General features: G+C 37.2%; 1 protein-coding gene across 3 annotated transcripts in view; it reads right to left on the minus strand.

Annotated features, from left to right (window-relative positions):
* SMOC2 (SPARC related modular calcium binding 2) overlaps positions 1-25,713 on the minus strand; it is a 139,209-nt gene that overhangs the window by 8,992 nt on the left and 104,504 nt on the right. The gene's annotated exons all lie outside the window — the stretch shown is intronic.

Consider the following 25,713-nt stretch of genomic DNA (forward strand, 5'->3'; position numbering starts at 1 on the left):
GCTAGAGCCACGGCAGGACTTTCACAGACAATTCTGTGCTGGAAGCCACTTACTATAGTTCTGTTTTAAAATGAAAAAGGGAAATACTTTGAAATGTTGTAGAAAAGGAAGATTAGTCAGTCAGTAGGGATTTGGTATTTTACTACATTTCTCAGCAACCTCTGGAGCAGGCAGTAGGACTACATGAGCCTGAAAAGCTTCATTTTGCCCAGCAAATTATTTTTTAATACATCCCATGTTGATCCAAGGAAATAAACCTGTGTTATATTAGCCCTTAGTTGTGTTGCAGTAAGAATAGCTCAGCTATTATGTACAGCAGGAGTACCCACTAGATATTATTGTCTAACACATTCATGGAGTTATGAGTTCCTTGCCTTTGGCACCGGGAATATTTTATTCCAGTAACTGTAAAAGGTATATAAAAGGAACTCACTGAGGCAAGTTTCACTGCACTAAAAGCACACATATGAAAGCAGTTGTTACTGGTAGATATGTCCCTTTCTCCTTAGTCTTTAATCAGTTGCGGGTTTTTTTCCTGTCACAACTGGAAAAAAAAAAGAAAAAAGAAACAAAAAACAAAACCAAAACAAAAACAAAACAGAAAAAAAAAAAAACAACCAAAAACAAACAACCCCCCAAAAAACCCCACCACCAAACAATCCAGCAACTGTGACTTATATAAGTGTGAGTTCAGTGAGGCAAGCACTTCAAATTTCCCTGTAAGGAACAAAAATTAGAAGGGTAGGAAGATATTAATAAGAGAAGGACAGAAAACCGTACCAACAGGTTCCATTCAGTGCATATTCTCTAGTGCAAAGAGTTGGCTGTCAAACTAGGTTCAGGCATTCCAGCCCTGAAAATAAATTGTACATTGTGATTTAAATGAGGTCACATAACTTTGCAAGCCACAAAAGCACATTTGCCCAGAGATGAGCAGGCAGAGGCCAGGCAGTTCCTATGCAGCAGGCACATCTAGTCTGTCAGCAGGCCAACATGTATGAACAAAGCAACCAAGTCCCTGAGCAACCTACGGAGCTCAGTGCTACCTCTTCCCAGCAAGGACAGCACTGTGGGTCAGAGCTGCTTCCCTTCAAAGGACTGAAAAGTCTGTGTCTGAAGCTTCTCCACCTTGAATCCTATGAGCTTTATTTATTTTGTGTTGGAGATGTTATTACCAGCATGAGCCAGAAGTCTAAATCCTGCTGCAAGTGTAAGTTGTGAATCGATACAGGACTTGTGGAAAAGGCAGAAAGTAAGACCTCGGCATGTAACAATGCAGCACAACATGAAGCAAAGGCAATTTGACTTTTTTCTTTCTCTGTCCTTTTCTTGGACAGTTAATAATGTGAATGTCCAATTTGATTAAGGAGTTCCACCTGAATTTTTCATATTATTTATGAGTGTATTTCTGAAACATCTGGAAGAAACAAAGATCTGATTTAGGTAGTTTCCACTGCTGTCCAGGGAGCTTCTAAGTGTACATATGCTACAGATATAGAGATCAAAATCCTCACTTAGCTTTCCATTTATGAGATACAGTTAAGCACGGGAAAGTATCAACTTCTAAATTCAAAAGAAATCACAGGAAGAAAATTCCACAGTTTAAAGCCCGTCTCTGACAATTTTCCCTAAGAATAAGAAAGGTTTCTAAATGTGTCTTTTATGAAGTTGCAATAGCAGCTGAAAGCAATAGAAATCCCATAGAAAAGAAAAATTGCTGTTAAAACAAACAGAATCAGTTGCTGTGAAACATTCTAAATTATAACTCTACTACTTAATGTAAAATGACACCCCACAAAATTCTCATCAGTTAAATACAAAGAAAATATTCAGGTTCTCCCAATTATAAGTTTTGCTGACATGTGGGCAAATCACACAGCAATTTACCCCACAGTGAAATCTCTGTTCTTTGCAGGTGTTACTAACTCGGAATGATTCTCTGGAGGCTTCATGCTGAGCTTTAATTTTCAGCAAATTTGTGGATAAACTGGCAAGACTGAAGCAGCTTTAGCTTGATTGTAATGAATAATTCAGTCTTATTGGGCTAAATACAGAAAGGGAAAGACTAGTCTCTTTTGGGAGCCTTATGCTTCTTGCTACAGTTTATAGGCTTCAGTTTCTTCTTCTGCAGCTGCCTGTCCTATGTGGATTTGACAGCTTACATAAATAGTAATTTGTTGTTGAAGGGTAGAAGCTGAAGCCACATGGAGTTAACATACAGGCTCAGAATGCAGACTGAAGTGTTTGCTTTAAGGATAGTGTTACCCAGAGTATACCTTAGGCCAACGATACATACAACAAATGACAGGAATACACAAACACCTCGCTGCAGCTATAACATAAAGGAAATCAGAGAATCATCATTATGCATTATATCTCTCATATACACACATCTCTCTATACATATAACTACTTTTAGAACTGAGAATGCATTTTTGAAGATAAATCTGTGGCGAGGTTTTCCATAAGCATTCTAAAATATGCACCCTAGTGCCTCGGAGCTCCTCACTTGGTTGATTATAATCTACTACTGTCAGTCTTGGAAGAATACCTTCCACACTATATCTGAAGTCATGGATAGAAGAGCATTTTGTTAATTTCTGTAAAAGGGGAATCCAATAGATAAGATTAACCACCTAAAAAGGGATTTTACATTAGTCTTCCTGCAAGGGAGGAAACTGTCTTGAGACAGTTACTCAAGTTATTAAAGGCATGACAACTTCCAATTAGCAAATCTAAAGTTTCTTTTTTATTCTATTTGCTAATATGAACATAAAGCTTGACAGTGCACTCAAATACAATGACCACTTAAATACCCCTAAAGATTGCAAGTAAGGTTTTGATCTGTCAAAAGGCAGAATGATCAGAACTATCCATGCTTCATTTGTACATTTGACTTCACTGAAAAACAGTGTTATACCGAATAAAGGAATTAAAATTTTTCAGTGCTACTGGTTATCCTGGGAGAACAGACAATACTATGAAAATATTTTTTCTTGGACATTTATTCTACACACATGTATGTACAGTCATGAGTTTATTTCTGTTGATCCATGTGAACCACAAGTTTGTATTTGTCTAGACAAGCTGAGGGGCCTCCTCAATTTTGGAAGACTTCCTGAGCTCTTCCTGACCCTCTTTCAAAAAAAAAAAAAAAAAAAAAAAAAAAAAAAAAAAAAAGGGAAAAAAAATCTCCTTCAAAATATGAGCTGGGAAGGGAAGTTTGTTACTCTGCTGATTACTAAAAATCATGGTCTGAAATCATGTCTCACTGACTGAGCCAGTGCCTTTATAGCTTTATTTGACAGATGGACTTGACGACCTTAGAGGTATTTTCCAGTCTTAAGAATTCTGTGCTTCATTTCAGTTTTTCCCTCACTGCAGCTTCTGGTAACTTCTCAATACAAACTTTCTTATTTTGTATTCTAGAAGGCTAGAGCACATTATTACCTCTCCTTGTTAACATTCCTCAGGTATTACATTTTTTTTTATAATTCTTATTTTTTCTCTTAAATTTTCATACAATTTCAAAAAATTAAGCTCAGAGACAAAATCTCTTTCATATATCCTTACCCAAATTTCAAAAATAAGTGAATATAATATGATGGATATGAGCATTGCTATATTGCTTTGCAGCCCCAGATCTCCATGTATTACAGGAAATAAGTATTCTTTCTTGACAAGTGCAGGAAGCAGATTTCAGTTCTTAACATGTATTTAATCTTTTTTGTTACTATTTTAAAATTATCTTTCTGTTCTAATTTCAGCGGGTGTACACACACTAAAGAGTTAACAAAGGATGCTCTCCTAAGGCCCTACCCTTCAACCCTAGGCATTCATATCATACCAAAGTGCATTGAGGGGTATTTGCTGAACTTGAGCCTGCTGAAATGAGGTCGCACCCATAACAGTTATTTAAGCTCAGTATAAAGGAACCCATTCAGAAGGCATTCATCCCAACTACCTGGGTTTTGGAGGGGGGGGGGGGGGTGTGTTGTGTTTTTTGTGCGTGTGTGTATGTGGGGTTTTTTGTTGTTGTTGTTTTGTTTTTGTTTTTTTTTTTGTTTTCTGTTTTTTGGGGTTTTTTTGGGGGGGGAGGGGGGGTGTTGCTTAGAATAGAAGAGAATCTCCCTTAAAATGTTAAATGTTTCACTTCTTTCCTATTAACTGAGGAAGTCCAGACAGATAACTTATATTCCCAGGTGGTGTTAAACAGCTTGTGCTTACTTCTGTATGTATCTGTTTTATAAATGGATTTAGGCTCCAGCTGCTTTCCTGTTTCTTGGGTAAATGTGGAAGAAAGAAGGAATAATATTCATAGCAGAAACACAAGATCCTGTAAGCAGCTTCCGCAGACAACTGAGTGACAGACTAGGGCATTTGTGGATAGGAAAAACAGTACATTGCATTTATTTCAGTTCCTGTACTATTATTAATAAACAAGAAAAAGAAAATTATATCAGAACATCAAAGCATAAGACAGGCAATGTGAAATGGCTAACTTCTTCTAATTACCACCACTTTTTAGTTTGGTTTTCTCTCTATTAAAGTTTGAAAGGCTTTTGAGAAGTGAATTTCTTGCTACTAACAGCTCTGAGATGCCACTGTGACAACAGGGAGATATGAACCAGTTGAAACACTGAGATCCTTCCAGCGGCCATCCAGCCAAAAATCAATGCTGAACTTGAGAAAGTCTTTGGATCCTATTTTCCACTCTTAAACATTATCTTGTAGGCCTTTACCCTTCTAGTTTTGACTGCAAATTGAAAAAATGTCTAAAAATTCAGACCATAAGGAGTCGTGCCTCTTTGCTGTCTGACTGGACACAAGAAAACTGATGCCTCTCTTTGGCAGACCATGCCTACAGAACATCTACTTCACTTTTGGAGGCCAAAGACATCTCAGTATGTTGAGAAGGATCTGACATTCTGAGCATTTAGGTTCACAGTCTGTGCCCATGCAAACTTGTAGCCATTAGAGGCTCATCACCCCAGGCTGAGCACGACCTGCACTGCAGCCTTGTGGGTCCAGCTCCAGTGGAAGAAACACAATGCATTTCACTACAGTGTTGGCACAGTGACAGAAGTCAATCTTCACACTGATTATGGCACAGAGAAAAGAGTTTAAAAATTAGAAAGGGGGCCCAAGAATGTGTAAAAGAGAAAAGCAATTAGATCTGATTTTCAAAAAGTTATACTTTTGCTTTATATACCATATTTCATGACTGCCTGGAGCTGAGACAAACAGCTGGTACCTCTGACTGCAGTAACACTTTTAGAAAGAGCTTATTAAACAGAAATATTTTGGAATCCAGTTTTATATAATATGACAGGTATCTGAATCTCTCCATTATCACTCTGAGAGTCTTAACAATTAGTAACCAATACTGCTTAGAGAGTTAAAAAAGCAGTTATTTTTAGTAGACATTTATTACTTCCCATTCACTTGTATTTTCATCATGTTGTTATGTTTCCTCTCAGGAGAAGGGTATGAAAGAAAACATATTTAATTACCTCCATTCAAATATCCATTAAAAAGGAAAAGCTTTTACAAAGAATGTATGTTGTAATTATGGAAGTGACCTCATAAATAAGGTGCATAATTCTGGTCTCTTGATGGAAAAATTGAACTATGGGGACTTGACTTAGTGGGGATGTTTTTTACATTACTTAATTAATCTAAGCAGCTTGCTCCTTAGAAACCTTCATGAAAAACAGCCTTTTCTACAAACTGATGTTGATTTTAACTTTTCTGGCTATCTCAGACTGAGACTTTTACCACTGGAAGCACAAGCTGAAAATCCTCAAAGCATCCACCCTCATCTAAAGCCACAAAAAAGGTCTTTGTTCAGACTCTAAGAACCAATGGTACTTAAATCAGAAGAAGGAAATTCAGAGCTGTTGGGACAGCACCACACATTCCTATTAGAGCAATTTTCTAAGAGTCCCCATGCACAGAGTGGTACCTTCATGTCTGTGTGTGATTCTCATGCAATCGTAACACAGGTTGGATGGAGATGGAAGATTAGAACTCCATAAAGATACCTTTTTTTACATGATGGATCTTTTCAAATACATCTTTGAAACACTGTACATTCATTGTTTTGGGGGTTGTTGGTTTTGTTTTGTTTTAAAAAAAAGAACAAATACAGATGGTACAGAACATGCCAACTTGTGGCACACAAATGGAGCATTTCACAGATGCAGTTACTTGGTGTCCTTTGATTTTGGAAATAAAAACAGTGGCAGAACCACCAAATGCAAAAGTAAGTCAGTGCTACCAGGGCCCAAAGCATATTGTTGAATGGTAAAGGATGAAATAGAAAAAAAGATGGGAAGGGAGGAGCAGAAGGGAGGCAGAAGATACAGAAATATTGGAAGCAGTCATGTAAAATATCAGTCTTTACCCTTACTTTATTTTGCTTATACCTAAGAGTACTGAAAGTGCATTAAAAGAGAAATTTTCACCAGTTTTATCTGATTACTTTTTTCTCCCTCCCTTCCACAACTGGCAAGTGATAGATTTAGAAATTGGATATCCAATACAGAGGGAGGCTAGAATTAATGGCAGGCAGGCATGGCTATTTCTTGGAACATTAACTATGTATTGAATTGTAACTCAGAATGGATTTTTACAGCAGTGATTAAAAGAGGTTTATAAAATGGAAATCCTGGAAGTAACTGAAGTGAAACAAGAGTCAGCAAGTACCACTAAAGCATTACTTGAACACTATGGAATGAAACAGTCCTTGGAAACCTGGCATCACAAAAATCTCCCTTTCTCTTTATGCAGCTTTTAATTAGGGATCTGCAGTCGTGTTACCTTTCTGGACACTTTCCATTAAACGTGACAGATTTCCTCTGCAAATAGAATTTCTAATCTCACTGGCTCATCTTTTGCTAGATAAAAAGCTGTAAGATGACTAATACAAAAAACATAAATACAACTTAGAATTCCTCAGTTTGAAACTCTTTCAAGGTATGAAATTACACAAGAATGAAATGTCCCTAGTTCCTGCTGAAGAAGGTGGGCATACTGTGACAGACTGAATAGGCCCAGGCTTTAATAATCAGACACTATTTACTTAAATTAAAGGTGATGGTCCACTCCTAATTCAACATTACCCTGCTCACTTCTCCAGGGTTAACAGAGGTTTCTGTAGCTACAGCAGGTTCTCAAACCAAGTTTCTTTGTAAACAGACCTCTATTTGGAACAGATCCCACAAGTCAAATATAGCACTATGTGCCTCATTAAACAATAATAAACTAAATGCTCAAGTAATGATGAACTGGAGTTAATCCCACAAAAAGCAGGCAATTGAGAGTTAACCACGCCACCCTTAATTTGCAATTTACAGTAAGCACTGAGGAAACGAACACATCCCACTTGATAGCAGAGATCCTGCAATGACAGAAGCACAATGGAGCAAATTAAGGATGGAGATTAATGTAATTATGGTTCTAAAGTGTCTTCCAGGAAGGTTGCAATGCAGCTGACTTCATGTAAAACAGTTTACAGTGAGCAGTTTGATTACAAAATGCCTTGGGTTGCTTTACAGCAGAAAGATCCAATTCCATGCTAACACTCCATTAAGGATTATGAAGACACTTTCCTGACTGGACCACAACACTGCAGCTGAGTTTCATTGTGTACAATGTGGTCTGTTTCCCCTGTGCATGCCCAGCATTCAGTCAGGTACCCAACTAAGGATATCCTGCAGCCACGCCAAGGCCTGGATTTCATTGCATTTGTGCAGAAGCCCACCCTGTCAAATTCAGCAGATGTCATGAAATGTAATGCTAACCAGGTTCCACAGAGTCAACTGACTCTTGGTATCAACAAGTAATATCCAAAAGGGCTGGGGAGACAGATTATTGAAATGTGAAAGCCAGTAAGGTTTACTGACTGTGGGACTATACAGGAAACAAAGAGAGAGAAAAATATCCTACCTTTCCCCTCCAGACATCAGGCATGGTCTACAGACAAACATGTATATATATATATATACATTTTATACACAGGCTGACATGACATGGCATGCTGCAAGGCTCAGCATGTGTGAACAGTTATGGCAGTGTGTCTGGGTACAGTTTCTGAAGCAGGCCATGGAATCTCATTTGTCAATAACACAGCAATGGAAACACATGAGCGAGGTTCTCTGTGCTGCTGTGCGAATGGAGGGAAATGGCAAGAAGACAGCACGTTGCAACTTTGTGCTTAGGTATTGCAGAAGTTAGGGGAAAATATAACCTGAGTGTCCAATAGCAGCAGTGTCCCAAATGCTCAGACCCAGCAAAACTGAGTCCTTCTTGATCATGTATACTAACCTGACTTTCAGCCACACATTTTGCAACAGTGCTTGTCTGTTGGTGAATGCAACTGAAATAATGACTCCATAATTCACACACCCCACATTTCCATTCTAACTCTACTGGGAATAATTCTTTGGTAAAAATATGCATACTAAATGCTGATTTAGTTTACAGTGGTCGTTTTCCATTACAAGTGAATGAATGTAAAAAACTCTTATCCAAAACTAGAAGTCCATGCTCCATATATCTGCAGATACTCAATACTGAGAATTTCAACATGTGCAGACTTTCAGTATATGAACTTCACATGACTAAAGTAAACAAGCCCTATGCAGACAACTATAAAAGGATTCACACCCTAGGTTGTCAAAAAACACTTGGTGTTCTACTTCTGGTTAAAATCAGGAGGCAAAACAGAATGTAATGAGCATAAAAAAAAAACCCAAAACATTTAAACCTTCAAAAATGCCTAGGATTAGACCAAGAAATTCAACATGTATGTGTGGATTACAAGGAAAAGGCAAACAGTTACAACCCATCCATTTCTATCAACTGATATATGCACATTCACAGAGGATTTTACAAGTTTCAATTACGTGTGCCACTGCAAAGACTAGAGCTTAAGCCAGAACAATTTTTGTGGAAAGGACATGAACATATGGTAAGGACAGTGAAAGGAGGAGAAAAGCATGGAAATTGGAGAGAACCAGGTAGAAAATCAAGGGAGAGAAGAGAGACATGGAAACCAGTGGAGAAAAAAGCTGCCTGAAGTTCCAAGCAAACTCACAGCCTGTGCTCTGACACAGACACCTCCAACAGCACTGACAGAATATTAATCTTCCTCCCCTATTCTCCTCCAAACAAAACTGTGGTTCACTGAGATAGCTCTGACATTCACATGAACTGGCTTCTGGTGGTTTTATTTTCTCTGCTTCTGCCAAAACCATGTGGATAACATGGCTGAATCTCTGCATGTTTAGCTGCATTTGCAGGGACAGAAGGGTTTTATATCTTCTATTGCTTCTGGCACTCTCGGTATGTGACCATGAAGTAGCTCTCTCTCGGCCTGGCCAGGAAACAACAATTCCATCATGTGGAAATAGTCAGGAGTGGGTAGTTTATATTTTACTCTGGTGCAAAATGAGCTTTTTAATGCTTTTTTCCCCCCTTTTTTTAGGAGCAAAACACCCTATCCCATCTTGGCCAAATAGCTTGGTGATGAGGGCACGCAGCTGAGATGGAGGAGACTGAGGTTCAACTCCTTGATCCAAACCAGACAGAGCAGGGAGTTGAAACCTGGCTTGCTGTTATCCCAGTGGAATACCCTAATCTCTGACACTAGAGAGTTAGGTTCAATTCCCTGCTCTGTCTGGTTTGGATCAAGGATTTGAACCTATGTTCTTTCCTCTTCAGCTGAGTACTCTAATCATCAAGCTATTGTGTGTCCACAGAACGGTTCCTTTTGCTGTGAGCAAACCCTCAGAACAAAGAGAATGTCAGAAACCATTCCTATTGCTACATTAAAACATTTTCTTCAGCAGAATAACAACAGCATCAGAGCTGGACAGCATGCTCTTTAAGTCAGGGCTTAATCCTGCATGTCATAAAGAAGTGCAACCAATACCTTCCAAAAAGCCTGGTGAGTGTGTCAACAGAGTCTTCTCACTGGATCAAATGAATTTGTGAGCTTAAAGCATGGACTTCAGTGCTTTTCTGGATAAATGCGCTGCATTTCATAGTCTGAAAGTCAAATTCTCATTAAAAAGGTTTTTTGCCTTGCCTGTTTTGGTGTTGAGGCTTTTTGCCACACCCAACAACAGAGTTGTGTGAACAGATGCTTAAGTAGTACTTTATCATCCTTCTATACTATAATTCACTTTTTAAAACTTTTTTCCAGCAAATACAAAAGAGAAGCCTGTTGTTTGATATCAAAACACATTAAGTCTGTTGGAATTTATTTTCTATCTTTAAATATGTTCAATTTAACACTGAGCATTTAAGTTTCTCTATTATTCAATATAAGTATTTCACTTACACGACATTAAGAATAAACAATAAACAATACAACATCCAGTGGTGTAAAGTTGAATTCAGAGCACACTGGAAAATACAGGGCAGCTGGAGGGAATCAAACACTCACATGTCATGGAAAAGAGAGAAAAAAAAAAAACCCAAACATTATTTATAGGTGCAAAAAAAAGCATAGGGTACTTCAGTGGTTCTATCTCTACCTGACAATTTCCATTCACAACACAGAGCTCAACCTTAATTTTTGTGACTTTTTTATTCATTTTCATGAGAAAGGTTTCATTCAATTGTCTAAATTTTTAACAGAAAGAGAACTCAGAGTTCTCACACAGTACCTTCAAAACCATCAACAAACTTTAAGACTTGACTTAGTAAAACACCTAGGTTTGTCCATAATATCAAGTGTATCTTGGGTTGTTCAGATAGAGCAGAATGGATTTTATCTGTGAATTTCATGAATGCTTGAAGATAAAAACATTTATCAAGACAAGGGGAAAGGATGGGAATCCCAAATTCAAATTGTACAATCATTTTTAGTGAGCTTTATTTGATATGTTTTCTGGTTTTTTCTGCATGAAAAGAATCACTTTTCATTTCTCAAGTATTTGAGAGATTCCCTTAATTATGCTGATATGTTTAGAAATGGTTACCAGGAAACAATTGAAAAGAATATAAATGCCTAGCTATCAAAGCATATTTTAAGAATAAATTGTTCTTTTTTTATGACAGGCATTTATTCATTGACTCTACTGAAAATATAATGAGTATAAAATGTTCTCACTTTATCTGTCCCGTATTACAGTGTTCTGCTTTATCTGTAAACAGAGACAAATCACCAAGAAGAAAACTTGGGCTTGGGGAATTAGTCTTTTGCAGTTGAAGTACAAATTTTGCACTGGCTACAAGAAACTTAACCCAATTAATTCCTATCTGTCTCCAAATTACAAATGTTACTAAGGAAAAGTTCTGAAGCTAAACATCTGAGAGAGAAAAATCTGTGAGAGGGAGCTTGACTTGAACCTGTGCACATGGTGTGAATCCCTACTTTAAAAAAAATTATAAAATTAATTTGTAAAGAACACCTTTTTTTTTTTAAACAATATTAGTTTCTTAATTTTAGGACTAAAAACAGTCCTAACATTAGCCAACCTATAAGTTCCATCTAAGATATAAGGCATAGAAGGTAGCCTTTTCTTTCTGCCCAGTTGAACATCTTCTGAAATTCATTGTAGAAAAAGGAGAAAAATTAAGCATCAAGACAATTCATGGTACTCCACAATGAGCTCACTTTTTGTATATTAGGTATATAATTATAATTAGAGTAAGATCCAGTGGGTCTAATCTGTTTGTTTTGTTCACTTCCCCTCCTGACAACCATGTTTGATTTCAGATGAAGAGTTCAGGTTTAATAGATAAATTCAGGTCACAGTTTTATGATAAAAAAAAGCATGCCTCTCCTTTCATATTAAACCAGAGTTTCCTGACCTGCCTCCCAGGGCAACTTTCCTTGGGTGGATTGTAAAGACTCAGAGCAGTTTATATCTGTTCACATTCCTCCTTCCCTCGCTGCCTTCCACACAAGGCGACTATCAGGTGAAGCCTGTCTGCAAGACGCCCCACAGCCAGATACGAATGAGAGCGAGCAACAACAAAGCATTCACCCCAACGCTTAGCTAGTCCTCCAAGCTTAAATCTCAAGCAGCTAAGGAATTTGACAAAACAAGGTTTCACTGTAGAATAAACCATACAGTTTTCACTCTCCCAGAAGAATCCTGCTTTCCCAAATAACCCTAGTTTAACCAAGCCACCTGCCTATGTCAGGGAAATTACTGAACTTCAAAAGTAAAAAACAGCTCACGATGGAGAGCAAGTCCTGTTTTTTCTAAACATCAGAAACACCAGCACCACGACAGTGTGCCTTGTTTTTTACCAAGCCATACAGGGAACTCTAAATTAGAGCCCAGTTCCTGGACCTTACATGTCCAGCCACTGCATTGCACATTAATCTCTTTCCTTGATTTAGTTGCCAAGTTTGCAGTAACACTGTGATGCATGCCTGGAACCATGAGCTTGGCTCCAAGAGAACTGTGTACCCTGGTAATACAGGGTCAAAATACCTGCTTAAAGAAATTAATCTTTATAGAAAGTTCAAGTAAGTGTGTTTTTTGTTTTTTGTTTTTTGGTTTTTTTGTTTGTTTTTTTTTTTTTTTTAAGTAATCCCTGTTGGATTGAACTTTTCCTATTGACAATTAAACCTAGCAAACAAAATGCTACACATAAATCCTAGCCAGCTCATAGAACTAATGAAATAGACTTGTAAACATGTGAGACACAGATGTTGTGGTTCTGCTTGCCTTCATTTTTTTTAATCAAGAAGGAGGAAAAAGGGAAAAAGAAAAACAGCAGACAAAGGATGAAATCAGCATTGTGTCCAAGCAAGCGGACAGTTGAAATAGAAAACATTATTTTAAACAGCTCATAACAGATTGGCATTTTTGTGTTTGCAAAAAAAAAAAAATTAAATTTAGCCCAGCTTGCAATAGGAACGTTTCATGGAAAAATTAGCAAAACTTAAGGAATTCAAAGGACAAAGTATTTTTATATAAAAGAGATTAGCTTGCCTTGATTCAGTAGGAACCAGATCAAGTTCAGTCAGAGAATGATAATTCCTTTCAAAATTTGACATTAGGATTTTATATCTATTATTAATTATTTTTATCCATTACTCTGGTTCAAATTGATGTGCTAATGTCAATGACACCTAGAGCATGAACTCCCTGTAGGTGCTGTTTGTGAAGTTTAGATGACCCCAACCTCTACAGTCCAGCTGGTGTCCTAATTATGCTGAACTATGCTTTGTACAAAGCTGATAGGAAAACTTGGATGCAGCTGAACTACTGAGGAGGAAGGGAGATATTTACCAAGAGTTCCTAATTAACTAAGTGTCCTGGCTTGCCAGCTGTAAAAAAATCTTGTATTGTATAAAGAAAGTAGTCCTTTGATATATATACAGCATACGATGCATCAATCACATTTTTTCAGCAGCAGTCTTCCAGCTTTTTCTAAGACAAAAGATGCGGAGACACAGTTAAGGGCTGTAAAATATAATTTTCTCTCATGGTTAAGTACATTCCAATTTTTAATAGGTCTGTATGAGAAATCTGAAAGATAAGTGTGCAAAGTGCTGAAAAATGTGGCCATTTCTAGTGTTGTACTTCATAACCTACCACTCAGTAGCTTTAAGTCATATAGAATTCATTGGTAAGTTGGGAATGTGGATATGCTCAAGGAGTCACATCATACATGCAGTGAACCCAACATTGTCTGAGGCTGCTGAGTTCACTAACACAGCATAGAGTAACTCTTCTCCCTCTGAGGAATGTCTCACAGAACCAGCTCTAGGCAAAAAAAAGCAGGCATATACATGTGCCTACAGGAAAAGTGGGCTGGTGAGAGCAGTTCATCCCACTTCTGGTAGGGGAATAATTCAAACCCCCTGCTAAGTCTCACTGACAGGAAAATATAAAAAGAGCTCATTCATCATATCTCCCTCCCAGCCCAGGCTCATGCCTGCGGCAAGCTGACCTCTGCCATGTGTGCAAGGAGCTGAGAGTCTCAACTCATCTCAGCACAGTGGTGCACACAGATGGTGTCAGCCCAGCCTCACATCCTGCAGCCCCACCAGAGTCTGCAGTTTGAGCTCTCTTCCTCCAGAGTGGGAGAGCTGTGTCAGAATGAATCTCCACTCAACCATTTGGAGAGAAGAGGATGTGGTATCTTCCCTCCAGGTCCCAGCATCCCTCCCCAGGATGTCAGTATTCGCGAGAGATACTTGAAATACTGACACTCCTTGAAACCTTCTAATGACATTTGCTACTGAATCTCACTTGTTCTCTCCTCCTGTCAAATAAAAAGCAAGAAAAATACTAATATCAGAGTTCTCTTTAGTGAGCTCTTCTGTCCTAGTTATTGGTTTCCTTTATACCATTTTGCACCCTAACAGAACTCATAACAGTGAAACTATTTTCAATTCAAAGCACTGAATTATAAGCAGAATTTGAACAATAGTTTCAGAGACTAAATAAAATAAAATTCTTTTTAAGAGCAAGTAACCACAAGCATACTATTAAAAATCTACTTTCAAGAAGCTGTCTTGTATATAATCATCTGGATTATATCAGCTACTGAAAATACCGGCAAAATTTTTTTTTATTCTTAATACAATGACACAGGGAATTTTAAATTTCTCATAGTGAAATCATTGCTCTTATATTTACATAGTACAGTCAACTTGAGTGAGGCTAAGTAAAACTGATTTCTTTCTCTAAGGTGCATCACAGCAGTTCACTACAAACAGCAGAGATAGGATACAGCTCACAGAATGGCTTTGGTTCATTTCAAAACATGAGAAAACTATTGAGAATATATATGGAATACATTTGTAAGTAGAATATGTTTATGGTTCTTTCCTGGGAGAGTGAGTTGAGAGACATAAGAGGATCTCTGTCCGTAAATGTGAATTTTAGTATAAATACTGATTTAAATTTTGGGCTATGTTAGCTATCATATAAACACTCTTAATCTGTATAAATCAGAAACACATTATTCCTGTGTAATGAAATCACTAGCACACATAACTCCAAAAGCACCAGTAGAATTTACTTTGCGCCAATGCACTTTCCTAAACACTGTACAAATACATGCTATTGGAGAAAAAGAATCCAAAACTCTCTTGTATAAATATTTCAGAGAGTTTAAGAGCATTTTATTAGGAATATTTTTTGTCCTTCCAGCTCATTCTTTGATAGTGTGAATTCAGCTATACAAATCTCAGAGAGAGACAAAAGTTCTAACTAATAAAATACTTCTCTAAATAACTCCAACTTAACTTTCTGCATTTCAAAGCCTAGTGGACAAGAACCAAATATACTGACAAATTTCCAAGGGTAGAAATATGTGCTAAATATCCTAATGAAAAAACAGTAATCTTTTCAGTGGTTCAGAGATATTGTTTTGTGACCATTTAAATATTACGATTAAAAATTATGATATGGGTATTTCCAGCATACATGAGAGAGTAACTCTATTTAGCCACTGATGATTATATTTAGATGTACACATAGGTGCACAACTAATGGAGTTCTTCATGATGCCTTCCTGCTTGTTGAAATTGAGAGAGACACAGCAATAACAGTGAGATTGTAGAGCCAAATGCCAAATGCAATTTGTGAGTTAAATCCGTATTTATCCATAGCTGTCTATTCTTTTCACCACCAGACGTATAGTAGACAAAATACCATAGCTAACTACTGTTAATATTACTAGCTAACTATGTAGCTGAATATGCTAGTCAACAGCTATGCCTAGATTCTGCTTTTCCCTTCAGTGAGCCACGTGAATTTTTCAAACTCTTGGGTATATTTCCTGTGAACAAATCTGCTGCTCTGCTCTAGTAGACATTTTCCTTTATAACTGTGGCTGGCTACAAAGCCTAGGAATTCCCTTATCAGTACTTTTTCCCATTCCTCAAAGTTCACAGCACTGAAGGGTCTGCAGTGATTACGAAGCCATAAAAAAAGCTGATGAACAATCACTCTTCTTCTTATATTAATTTGATACAATGACCTTTGCTCTGCAATGAACTGTGTTCCAAAGCTAATTTCAAATTGGATCGCTACCAGCAAATCTGGATTATGTACTCAAAGAACCCAAACCTCAGACTCGTAAGGATGCATTCTATAATCCTCCAGTTAGGAAACAGGACTAATACCCTGGGACTGAAAACCCCTGGCTTTCCACTGGTTCTGACTGCCTGTGTCTCATTAAACAATCAGAGACTACATAGCACATAGAATATCAAGCGTTATGGAACAACCTAAACCTTTGTCCTAAATTTTTGCTTGGGCTTAACTTTGCAACCACATGTAAAAGTTTCTTTGAATTTAATTGAACTAATCACAAGAAGAATGCGACTAAGTGTTTGCAGGATCAGGGTTCAGCAGGTCATGAATTGTACTTCAGGAATATTTACAATGAGTTGCTTGCGGATGACTTACAGAGAAAAAGGCTTTACCAGAAGACATTTCTAGATAGTAAGCAAATTTAAGAACTTCACAAATGTAAAGGGCAAAATTTGTGACTAATTTATTTCCCAAAAATATTCATGGATTTTTGCCATATGCTCATATCAGGAATCTATGAACAGTAGCACTCCTGCTGAGCTAGAGAGAAGCAAATTTCTGAACCTTGTGAAGCATTCTGAATCGTTTGAAAGAATTCTCAGATGTCTGTATGGGGTCATTTCATTTCTTTCTTGAGGGCACTCAGTTGTGGAGGCATATAAGCTGTACTTAACCAAGGAATAACACCATCTATTTGAAAAACACTGAAATAGTCTCACATACACTGTCATCCCCGTGAACAAGAGTATTTATTCTACATCTCTTCCCTGAACACAGAAAAATGCATTCTCTGCAGTCTAAATACCTGATGCGAAGAAGGATCTGGAGGAAAGCCAGCTGGCTTATGCTCAGCCAGTGTGAAATGAAGGTGACACATGCTGGCAGACTGAAGCACTTTGAGGAACTGGCAGGAACTTTCACTGCCTCTCCAGCTGATGGCATCTGTCCACCTATTATCCAAGTGGCTTTGCAATCAGCTAGACTGCAAATTTTCCAGGCATCACCTTGCTATTCTGTATCTATGCAGTGCCCAGAACAGTGGAATCCCAGACTATACAACTGTAAACTACAGTGATGCAAACAATTAACAATAGTTAATGGAGTCTTTCCAAGCTCATCTCTGGTTGCAGGTTCTCCACATTAACAACAGGAGGTAAGACATCCTCTATCTGTGGCTGCACCAGGGTTGCAGCACTTCCTCATGGAGACATAGTATGTAAAATTAATCATGTCTTTGATTCCATATGATTAGGAGGATAAAACATGGCACTACCTTTGAGCCTCAGTCAGAAACTCTGTTCAGTAATGATATTTTATTTTGTGAAATGAAGTCAGTCTCAGTGAGATGTGCAACACTGACTTTGCCTTTTGAATTGGTGATCAGTTCCACTGGTCTCAGATAAGCTGTGCTAGTATTTAGAAAACATGAGCATTGAATGGACTCTCTGATTATCAGACAGCCTCTTTCTCAAAAGAAGTAAACAAAGTCATTCTTTTTTGCAGCAGGCTAAATTTTCTGCATGGTAGTGCATACAAGACTATCTCAGTGGTTTTAAACACCTGATGTTATCCCTTGTTTGAATACAACCTCTAGGCCTCCACAACCAAAAGCCTTTGAGGAGGAAATGTTCTGCCCTTTTGCAGAGGGCTACATGAAAAGCCTCTTGCAGGCTAAAACAAAAATATTTTCTTCAGAAAAAATACCCTTACTGATATGAGATTAGTGTCAACAATTTTGACTACATCTTGTTCATTTTCCTTGACAAGTAAATTAGGCTTATTGCTTAACATGTTCAGTCATTATTCAGCTGCATTATGACTGGTGTTATTACTGTGTTACACATTAAGTTTTCAAAATGTTAGTAAGTGGGAAGGCTTGCACTAGCTTAATTTTTAACAAGCCCTAGCCTCATAAGTCTGCATTTCAAAAAGTCATTGATGAAAACCACAAAATTTCTAGGGTGATTTACTGTAAGTATTGGGTATTTTCAAAATTGCTAGGAATTGAAAATCCCACTGAACTCACAGTTATTGAAGTGCTCATTTTATATGAAAAGTGGAACATTTCTCCAAGTGACTAACTACAAAGAATAAATGTCTGACCATTGCTGTTCCATCTTGAAAATATAGCTGCAGATATACATTCAATCTGTAACAAAAATACTTATTTTCCCTATCCAGAGATTAAACATAAGAGCTGTTTCTGCCACATAATCAAGGAGAACTTGTATCCAAGTATGAAAACACAACAAAACAAGATATCCATTTTGAAGGGAACAGCATTACAAATCCATGGCATGTTTTTATTCAGTTTAGTCTATCAGATTATAAAGGAGAAGCCCCATACCATGTGCCTCTGAGAAAATAGCGTCGTATTATGGGACTTCCACTCACTGTCATGATAAGATTCAGGTGTCATTTTTCATTATGATTACAGCCCTGGCACACTAAAAGGTTTTCACCTTTTCCATTTAGTTAATACGAGTTTTTCTTGACAGCTTTTTGATTGCAAGAAGATAATGATTGCAGGCATTTTGGCAGAAAACACTGAGGTTATTCTATATCAATCTTCTCCTCCTGTGCTGGGTTTTTTTTCTACTGCTTACCCAAGAGCTGCAGTCCAGTTGCCTCACATTATTATGAGATACCACTCCTATGTCATCATTATACCCGAGATTATTTCAAGATTTTTTTTAAAAGCATTTCTTGAAGCTTGTAGTTTTAAAAATATAGCATCAGATTATGTTGAATGAGGAAAATTATTTAATTCCTTTTAGGTTTCAGTGCAATCAAAGTTTCATTCTGTTTGTTGTAGGATTTTATACCAGGCACAGACACTACCTCAGTATCTACAGTCATGTACTTGGAGCTGTTTTAAAAGGGTCTGTGGTATTTTCATGGTAAACTTTAGACTGTCTTTAAAAGAGGGTAAATATCTTGGTTTTCTTAATACTCACATGTATTTTCTGCAGAGACCTTGTTAAAAGAAACAAAGATGTTTAAAATGTTCTGGTTTGCACTTTCTTTTTGATTTCTTGATTACGTTAATCTCGGCATTGAATCATTTCACATGAATTCGTTTCCTTGTCTCTTTAGTATTAGGAAAAATTGGAGGAGAGTAAATATAAAATTATGGATGAAATGTAACTGTACAGCTGGTGTGAGACCACCTCCTGGGAAATCAGCCAGATCCAGGAGAACATTCTCCCTTCTGGGCGTGTTCTCCTGGAGGTGTTCCACTGATCACAATCACAGCAGGACCCAGTGGCACAGAACAGCACTACTGTCCTCAAACATTGATTTGTTTGGAAAAGGAGGACAGCAACAAGTGAGGTGAGAAACTGAATTTATATCTTTGCTGTGAATAAAATCAAGTCAGTGTTTATTATAGTCTTTTAAAATAAGCATAAAATTATAGGTTAATATGAACTAGAGCAATGAATGAAATGCTAAGCCAGTAGCATCACCTTTAATTAGCAAGCTTTTCTCTTTTGTTAGCTGTGAAACAGCTGTGTCTTTCACTGGCATTTTACTAGTAACACAAATGCTTTCACTGTAATTTTTATAGGCAAATTTGCACATTAAGCAGCTCTTGGGTTATGTGCTTGAGGTTTTTTTTCAGATATTAATATTTCTACTGTAGATTTGTGTGAAGATTCATTTTGATAAGAAATTATTACAAATTGAGGCAAAATTAAAGCAGTATGAAGAACTGTGGCTAGATCATTATTAAATCAGGACAAGGACATGAATAGAAGAGGGTATGCAGGAAATCAGTGTGATCTGCAGAGCCTTGAAAAACAACCTTCATAAGACTTGTGCTCCAGACCCTTCACCAGTTTCACGGCCCTACTCTGAACAACCCCCAAAAACTCACTGTCTTCCTTGTTTTGAGGGGCCCAGAACAGAACAGAGCACTTAAGGTGTGGTGTCACCGGCGCTGAGTGCAGGGAGAAAATCACTTCTCTAGTCCTGCTACTCTTCATACAGGCCAAGACGCCATTGGCCTTCTTGGCCACCTGGGCACACAGCTGTAAACCAGCAATCCCAAATCTCTTTCTGCTAAGCAGTTCTCAAGCCACTTCTCCCCAAGCCTATATTAATGCATGGGGTTGTTGCAATGCAAATGCAGTACCCAGAATTTTGCTTTATTGAACCTCATGCAGTTGCCTTCAGCCCACTGATCCAGCCTGTCAGGATCTCTCTTCAGAGCCCTCCTATCCTCCAGCAGAAAAACACTTCCATCTAATTTGGTGTGATCTGCAAACTTACTGAGGGTGCACTAAATCCCCTCATCCAAACCATAAATAAAATATATAAAACAAGACTAACTCCATTGCTGTGTCCTAGGGAATACCCCTAGTAACTGGCCATCAAAGTGGATTTAGTTCCATTCTCTACCACTTTCTTGGCCCAGACACCCAGCCAGTGTTTAACTCGGTTCAAGCCAAAAAAGCCTCAGTTTCTCCAGGAGCTTGCTGTGGAAGATGGTGTAAAAAAGCTTTACTGAAGTCTAGATATTCAACAACCACAGCTTTTTCCTCATTTTGTAAACAAGTCACCTTGCCATAGAAGGAGATTAGGTTGCTTATGCAGGACCTGTCTTTCATAAACCCCCACTGGCTGGACCTGATCTCCAGGTTGTCCTGCACATGCTGGCACTCATGATGATCTGCTCCATGATTTTTCCAGGTATCCAGATCAGGCTGAAAGGCTTTTAGTTTCCTAAATCATCCTTCCAACCATTCTTGTGGATGGGTGTTACATTTGCTAATTACCTTCTGGTAATTCTGGGACTTCTGTTAACCAGGACTGCTGGTAAATGACTGAAAGTGACCTCCAGCTCTGAGAGTTGTAATTCACTGTTGAGCCTCATGTCCTCCCTGCAGATCCCACCATGCTCCAAGCAGGTCCCCTCCACCAACTCGCTAGGCAGCTGTTCAGCTTTGCCATCACTGTCATGAAGGTTCACAGCAGATTTGACCCAACATTTCCTGGTCACAGTAATTTTGTTAGGTAGTTCTGCTCCATACAAAGCCTTTTTGCCAAGTACCTCTTGGTAAAGAGAACAGCAGAGAGCTCAGGGCGATGGTTACAGGCTCATTCAAAACAGCCAGCAACTTCAAGTGGTTGGCTGATGACTCAGAGCTTTAAGACTTGATAGCAGAAAGGAGTATTTTGAGTATTAGCTCATGCAGCCAGAAAGCTGGTTACATCATAAAAATATAATCCTTTTAAATCACAGCTCAGTGGAGACAGTTACATGCCAATTGACCTAACAATTTGAAGCTCATGGGAAGGCAGGCATGTGTATAAAATTTGCACTGTGCCTTATCTGACGCCTTTAAAAAGAAGAAAGCTTTAGTCATTCAAATGTTTAAGAATGTGAAATAAGGTAAGATTAGTTTCTACTTGGTGCTGGTACCAGACTACACCGAGGAAGCTAAGGACTATGTGAAAATAGACTAAACTAGATAAGGTAGGGCAGTGGTGGTACCTCAATATTTCAGCTGAGAAATACTCTGGCACATTATGAAATCTGATGTAGTCATGGTCAAAAGTGGAACCACTGCGTGATAAAATGAATCTCAAAAGGAAAAGCAGTTAAGCCTCTGTCACTTTCCTTTTCTTTTAAGATGCCTTTGAAGTGAGACACTTCATATGATGGCTGTTTGGCTGTGGGTGTTGCATCATTGTGGTTTGAGTGCTTCCGACTATTTCTCTTTAACTTTGGGAAAAGATACACTACCAATAATCAAAAGTAAACTGTACTTATCCACACAATTCCATCATACCTTAAATCATGAGTTTTGCTCCACAAAACATAAACTGCTCAGGGTCAGTGCAGGATTATCCCATCAGAAACACAGTAAATAAAGCCATTACAATAGGAAGAAAATTGGGCAGTTGGAATATTTTTGTTTCTCTTAAGTAACACAAAAATTAAATAAACAGATGAGTTAAACTGCTCTCATGCATGATTTTCAGGAGAAATATTAACTACTTGAATGCCAAGGTTAAACTAAGCTTACGAATATCCATTGCTCAAAACAAGAGCAGAGTCAGTTGTAGGTTATGGAATTAGAAAGCACGTAGTTCATATTTAAGGAAGAGATTGAAGGGATTTTTTGTTTTGTTTTGTTATTAAGTAATTTGATACAAGAGACCTTTGTCAGGACATTTCAATTGAGTAACAAAGTTCTAAGTTCAACTTAAACTGTAGACCATCAGAATACCACCACAGTGATTAGCAGAGCTTAGGCCCTGGATGGAAAGCACTGAGTTTCAGATTTGGATTGTGAAGAAAAGGAGGCACAGAGAAGTCAAAATCTGTCCCCCAAAAGCTGTGCAAAACTAATTTGGATCCTTCTTGTGCCACTGAATAAACCCTGGACAACAAAAATTGTAACCTTTCAGATACTTCTTAATTCAGTGCTACCAAAAACCTGAAACACTCACCCTTTATGAGAAATGGTCTAGAATCAAAAATAGCAATGATATTCAGCTGAAGTGAAGGATTGCCAGTAAGGACAGGAACAGAACTGAAATTCTGATTTTATGTCACCAATACAAACCTACAGTAACTTGAATGAAATGGATGCATTCTACTGGATTCCGGCAAGGTAAATTGAGATCAGCATCTCAGGAAAACAAAATATTCAACACTGAAGAGCTATGCTATCTAGAGAAAATAAAAAAGGGAGGCTTTCAAGACTTTTAGTAGATTCATTTACTACATCTGCATGTTGACTCAAGTCAGTAGACTGTATTACTCTTAGAGACACTGCCATTTCCAAACTATACTTTCCCCTCTCAAATTAACCTATTGCATGAAAGGAAGTATCACAACTGTAGGATCTTCAAAAAAACCCCACACTGTGTTGAAGAAAAGGAGAAACTTAAACCAAAACAAAATGTAAACAAAATTAGTGGCCTGACTTAAATTGACAAAACCACAGCAACCCAGTAAAGTCTGAAAATTCAGCTTGACATTGTGTCCCTCGCTGAAATTTGTGTGCCATTTACTCATTTATTTGGTTTTGTTAGTCTTTTCTGCACAAAGAATAAGGGTACTTATAATTAAAAAATATTATGTGAGCAAAATGACATTTCCCAGAAAACTTTAAAAATTTTTCCATTTACTTTTCAAATACCAGGTCTGGGTAATGAGAATCATATTACAGGAAAAACAGATAAATTCCCAAGTCAGGTAAAAATACAAAAAAAAAAAAAATCATGTAAAGTCCTATCTGAAGTTTATCCAGCCCTCACATACAGCAGAGCCTTAAACAGAGATTTCTTGCTTTCAATGCATACTTCTTAAATAAGAAAAAGATTTGCCCAGGAGAAAAATTATCTGAGTAATCTGGCACTGTCTCAGTATGCAATCATGTCTTGCTCTCCTACATACCAAGGTCCTTTTCTTCCAGGTTGCTTAGAGCAGAGGCAAGACTAGCTTTATGAAAAAGAAGCTAATCCACTGTAACCAAGGCAGAGTGCATGTACCCCAAGGGATGCACATGGAAATCAGCTGGAGTGCAGAAATAAAGTATTGCTTGTGCTACTAACAGATGAAATTTTAAAAATTAAAATTAAATTTTAATTTAATTTTTAATTTCAGCTTTATTTAATCCTTTTTCAATTTTTATATTTGCATATATTTTCCAATAGACTTAATTTATAATTATAGTAGGAAATTCATGCAATTTATAAATAAATATACACCTACTGCGATACGTGCTTAAAAATGTTTTACTGATTATAACCAAGCATGGAATACACATAATGCTTGAAATACCTTCACCCACAGACTCAGCCTGAAAAATCGCGTTTTCGGGACCTGATAGTCCTTAAACTTGGCTGAATTTGATTCATGATTTTAGAAAAATACAGGGACATCTAGACCTCGTTTCATCACACCATATTGTTTAGCTTAACAAGCCTTCATGCTAAACCCTTTTAAATGCTCTTGATCAGCTTATATAGAAAACTGAATTCTTCTTTAACACACCAGTAATCCAAAGTATGGAAAAAAACTATTCAAGACTTTACAGAATATGTTAGTTCATCGCAGAGGAGAACAAAAGGTCAAAAAAAAAAAAAAAAAAAAAAAAAAACCAACCTCTGTGAGAAAAGTAAAACCCCCTTTTGTTTCCATAGTGTGTGTTCCATTCTCTATACTTCTTTTTGAGTTCAATTTCATTATCTGAAAATAGCCAGTTTCTGAGAAAGATCATAACCACAAATAACCTCAGAAAAATGCTTTGGCTTTAAAAAAGGACTAGAAATCTAATGGGAATTATTATTATTATTATTATTATATAATTCCAGCCCAAGCTAAGAGATACAGGTGGCTTGGATCGTCCCTACAAACATTAGAATAGCCTTCAGTTTCAGATGCTTTATATCAGGTTACCTTAGGATGTGAAGACATAGTCTTTGCTAGGTTGAAATTTGCTGTAGACTCCAAGGGACACTTACCTTCCACAGCTTTGCCTTAACAAGGTATCAGTGCTTGCCAAAAACTGCTTCTTGATTTATTTGCAAATTATTGCTAAAAATATTTGGCTTAACACATAATAGGTTCAAATTTTCAGGTGGTATAAATCAGTGCAGCTGCAGAACTATGCCAATTTAATACACTTGTGGATCTACCAGTAGGGTTTATCCCATTCATTAATTGCAGTAAAGTAATTAATTTTAAAATTTTCCTTGTTATACATGGCAGGCAGTCACAGTGGTTTCACCCAGAGCTACTGCATTTTTGCGGCTTTAATCAGCAAACCCATCCTTTCAGAAATTTGTTATTCCTTAAAAGTAAGAATCCAATTAACCTACTTTTTTCTTTGTTCAGTCCTGGCACCACTCAGCAATTATATGCAATATTTATTTAAATTTAGACAACACAGATGCAAACACGCCTTTGCAAGGCTGCTTACAGCAGAAAAATGGAATAACAGTGATTCATTGCTGTTGAAAAGTTGATTCATATTAGTTATTTGCACAACTTTGTGTTACTTGTTAACAACTAGATTTACTTGTACAAGATCATCTTTCAACCTCCTTTTATTTTAAAAAATTGTCTGAAGTAATTTCAATTAATTTCACTTGGTGTAGTATTTTCATGATAAGAAATAAATTTGTCATCTGAAGACTTGTGCATTTAGCTTTACAGAGAGAAAAAGAAAAAAATATAAGAATCTTAACACAACTGCAACTGGGAAGCAGCCTCTTCCCCCAGTTACTTCTATAGGCATATACTTATTCCATTCTATAGCAGAAGAGAAAGAGATTCTTCTAGCTAACCCATAAGCATTTAAGAAATTTTGTATTTGCCTTATTTTAAAATAACACAAGGCATTTGAAAGTCAAAGAATAACCAACCTAACAAAATTAAAAAACATGAGAGAAAATCCATGTCATACATATCCGTTATGATAATCACAGGATTGCATTGTTTTAGTGTTTCTTTTTGGACTAAAGTGCACATAATGCAAAATACCATATTGTAAATAAAAAGAAAATCAATATATCATTGCCTAACTTAATGAAAATTAATTTATCAAGTAAGAGCTTGAAGCATTGAAAATTCTTGTTAACTATTTCAATGAAAAAGTATCTTGATTTTGGACAAATCTTTTTTAATGTAGTCTATGAAAGCACTAGCAGTATAGATAGAAAATAGATGTAT

This window comes from Sylvia atricapilla, chromosome 3 (assembly GCF_009819655.1).
Source record: "Sylvia atricapilla isolate bSylAtr1 chromosome 3, bSylAtr1.pri, whole genome shotgun sequence".
NCBI lineage: Eukaryota > Metazoa > Chordata > Aves > Passeriformes > Sylviidae > Sylvia > Sylvia atricapilla.